Raw genomic sequence first — 4,162 nt, forward strand, 5'->3', positions numbered from 1 at the left:
TGGCTCAGTCGGTTAAGCGTCTGACTTTGGCTCAAGCCATGATCTCACGGTCCATGAGTTCGAGCCCTGTGTCAGGCTCTGTGCTGACAGCTCAGAGCCTGGAGCCTGCTTCGGATTCTGTGTTTCCCTTTCTCTCTGACCCTCCCCCGTTCATGCTTTGTCTCTCTCTGTCTCAAAAATAAATAAACATTAAAAAACAATTTTTTTTAAAAGAATTATCAAGGCAAGAGAGCTTTTAACATACAGAATCTTTTCCACAAGCTCTCAATCCAGTATGATGATGACGAGACAGGATTAAAGTTGAAACATTGAAGTTTGTGCTATAATTTTATTGCGGAAAAACAGTTTTGATTTTTGAACTTTTAACACAAATGTGAAACCTAATATTCTTGTGTCTCCTGTCCTTCTATTCTCACTCCTACTCTTTAAGAAATAAATCCTGGGGTGCCTGGGTGGCTCAGTCGGTTGAGCGTCCGACTTCGGCTCAGGTCATGATCTCACGGTCTGTGAGTTCGAGCCCCGTGTCGGGCTCTGTGCTGACAGCTCAGAGCCTGGAGCCTGCTTCGGATTCTGTGTCTCCCTCTCTCTCTTCCCCTCCCTTGTTCATGTTCTGTCTCTCTCTGTCTCAAAAATAAATAAAAATATTAAAAAATTAAAAAAAAAAAAGAAATAAATCCTTACTGATTAATTAGTTAATGTGAGATGCCAAAAATAGCAGTGTTGCAGTTACCCATGCAAATGACATGAACTACAAAGATGAAAGCATTCTAAAAGCCTTGCAAAAAAAATAAATTCCTTTAAGGAATTTATAGTTTATTTGTACAGAGAATAGAGACTAACCGGAATAGAAGACAAATATTCTTCAGGCCATAAAACAGAAAGAAAGTTGGTACAATGGGAATATAAAGGAAAAGCTACTTCCAGACTGTGATACTGAGAATTTCATCAATGTGAACTTGCCCTTCCTAAGTCAGTAGTAGTGACCTATGAGATGGTTTTCCTTCTAAGCAGTTTGATTGCCCCCTTTTGTTTTTTTCACTGGCTGCAGCATGATTAGAGAAACAGAGAGGAAAGGGTCAGATGGAATCAAGAAAAGGCGCAACTCGAGAATCAACTTTTTTTTGCCCTTTCCAGAGAGGATAGTATTGACATCAGTTCTCCACCCACATCTCCACCCTGTGACTTTGCCCAGCCTATCTGTGGCATTTGTCTAATCTTTTGTAAAGAGTCTGATGGTGTGCCCTCGAAACCTATATATAAGTGAAAGCCACATACTGCTCTGCCAAGCATAGCTCATCTCTTAACATCTTTCCTTGGTGCTGTCAGTTTACCCTGGTGGCAGTGCAAGTCCTTTAAAAATGGAACAGCTTTTGCTTCTACTTTTACATGAGTTATCAATAATTTGTTTCCCAATTCTTATTCTTTCTGCTCCACCCTCTTTCCTTTTTAAGGTAGCAGAATTTTATTTTACTCTTTTATTTTGAAATAATTATATATCCACAAGTAGCTGCAGTGTAACCTTTAACTCGTTTTCCCACTGCTTCCATCTTTCATAATTATAGTATCAAAAGGAGGACTTTGGCATTAATACAATGTATGTGTATAGAGGTAGCACATTTTTAGATTTTTACTTTCCTTATTGCTTTTTCTTTTTTTTTTTTATTTATTTTTGAGAGAGAGAGAGAGAGAGAGAGACAGTGTGAGCAGGGTAGGGGCAGAGGGGGAAGGAGACACAGAATCCAAAGAAGGCTCCAGGCTCTGAGCTGTCAGCACAGAGCCCCACGTGGGGCTCCAACTCATGAACCACGAGATCATGACCTGAGCCGAAATCAAGTTGCTTAACCGACTAAGCCACTCAAGCGCCCCTTTTTATTGCTTTTTTTTTTTTAAATTCTTCTTGTGAGACTCACAGTTTCTTGCTGTGATTAACCTCCAAGTTGGGCTGACAGTGTGCAGAAGTCAAAATGATGCCAAGTGTGTCCTGTGTCAATTTTTCTTCGGGCACAAGTTTTCCAAGATAAATATGTCTCAAATGTCAGGAATCCTTTCTATATAAACTTTGGCAAGACAGTTAAAACACACACAGTGCATGTAGGAAATGTGGTTTGCTTAGGAAAATCTCAAAATAAGATATTTGGTTACTGTATTGCATTTTAATTGTTGTTAGAGCCAATAACTATAGTTTACACTAACTTTATTTTACTGTACTGTGGTTACTTTAGGCTACTTTATTGTGGAATGCTTTGCAGTTAATAAAGTGTCTGTATATCTACATTTTCATTTCCCTTTTAAATTACATTATATTGAAAAGTATATTTTTTTCCCATTTGACAAATATAAACCTGTGGCTTACAGACAGTGGGGAAAAAATGGATGGAATGGATGGAATTCAGTGCTATGAGAAAATTGTCCTACTTAAAATAAGAGCATTTACCAATTCTATTTTCATCTGAATATCAGCAATCTGGTTAAAAACTAAGGTGGAGTTTAAGTAAACTACCTTATCCCTGCTACAAGAGCAGGCTATAGTAGCAACTTTTGATCTATAGGTAAAATTTCACTCTAACTAGAGACCAAGGAGTAATTAAGAAAGACCGTTGTTATGGACTGAATGTTTGTGTGTCTCACAAATTCATATATTAAGCCCCAGCCCTCAGTGTGGTGGTATCTGGAGGTGGGGACTTTAGGAGGGGATTAAGGTTAGATGATGTCATGCTGGTAGGGCTGTCATGATGAGATAAGTGCCCTCATAAGAAGAGACACTGAGGGAGCTTCCCCCATCTACCACCACCAGGTGGTGACATAGCAAGAAGGTGGCCATCTACAAACCAAGAAGAGACCCCCTAACAGAGAGTTGTTACTAAAACTTGGTCATGCTGGCACCTTGATCTCAGACTTCCAGCCTCCAGAACTGTGAGGATGTAAAGTTCTGTTGTTTAAGCCCCCCAGTCGATGGTATTTTGTTTTGGCAGCCCAATCTGATTAAAACAAACTTAGGCTTTGGAATAGTTGTCTCCAAATTTCGATACTCTAAAGCTCACTAAAAAACTCAGGAACTTAACTAAACATGGATTGAAAAATGACCAGCAAACTTGAAAGTGTGGTCACCTCCTGAGATAGAAATTAAGCATGAGAGGGCAAATGCTCTCATTTTGTTCAATATATTTTGTATACTGTCCAAATATTTGAGTATTTTACAGTTAATGTACTTATGTAATTCTAAACCAAAAAGTTGGCATTTTCAGTGCCTTAATTTGTGTGTGTGATAATGCATTTTGTTCTTCAAGTTGTGGCAGAAAAAACAGGTGAAAAAAGTTAGCAAATTCAGTCTCTAACCTTCATATGATTTTGAGGCAGCTACTCAAGCCAAAAATGTTACCTTAACCTTCCTTACCCTCATGCCATCACTATTAAAAAATCTGAGCCACCTGCTCTTACCTGCACTATGGTAATATTTAGGGCTATCTGTAGAGGATTGCAGGGTCTGGGAAAAGTCACACTCTGTACTCCTCTCCAATATTTTTATTAAGAATAAATATTTGTAAGTCATTTTCAAGAATAGCATCAAGGGGAAAACCAAGCTAAATAACACAGTATAAACACAGGTTTGTACAAATATGAGTGCTGAGTTGTACAGCCAAGCAGGCAGCCCCAGATCTGAATTGAAATGTCATAGATCATTTTCAGAATCACTGACATCTCATTCCAGGGATAGCTGCAAAGTTGTTGCAGCTGATTCTCTACAGCAAAGAGGCTAAGAACACAGTCAGCTTTGACTTAAAAAAAATTGTTCTTTTTCTAAAACATGTTCATGTAGTATGTCCCAGGCATAATATAGTAGACATAAACATTATAGTATAATGTCCCAGGCACTAGACTAGTGTTGGGTGAAGAGCATGGGACAAGAAGAGGGGGTACACAGTCTAATGATTCTCAATATACATTTCTCCAAAGGACTCTCTTAAGTCACAAGAGGCTGGAAAATTTAGTTGTCTGATAAGCATGCATGAGTGGAAAAAGAAGTAAGAGTGTGAAAAGGGAAAACACATATCAAGGTTCAGAGGCAGGCTAAGGGTCAAAAGCAGAACTATAAGTCTGAACCAAAGTAAATCCAAGGCATCCATTCTATCCACCCATCTATTTCAGATACCACTAACCAAAA

The sequence above is a fragment of the Felis catus genome, chromosome A1 (assembly GCF_018350175.1).
Source record: "Felis catus isolate Fca126 chromosome A1, F.catus_Fca126_mat1.0, whole genome shotgun sequence".
Taxonomy (NCBI): domain Eukaryota; kingdom Metazoa; phylum Chordata; class Mammalia; order Carnivora; family Felidae; genus Felis; species Felis catus.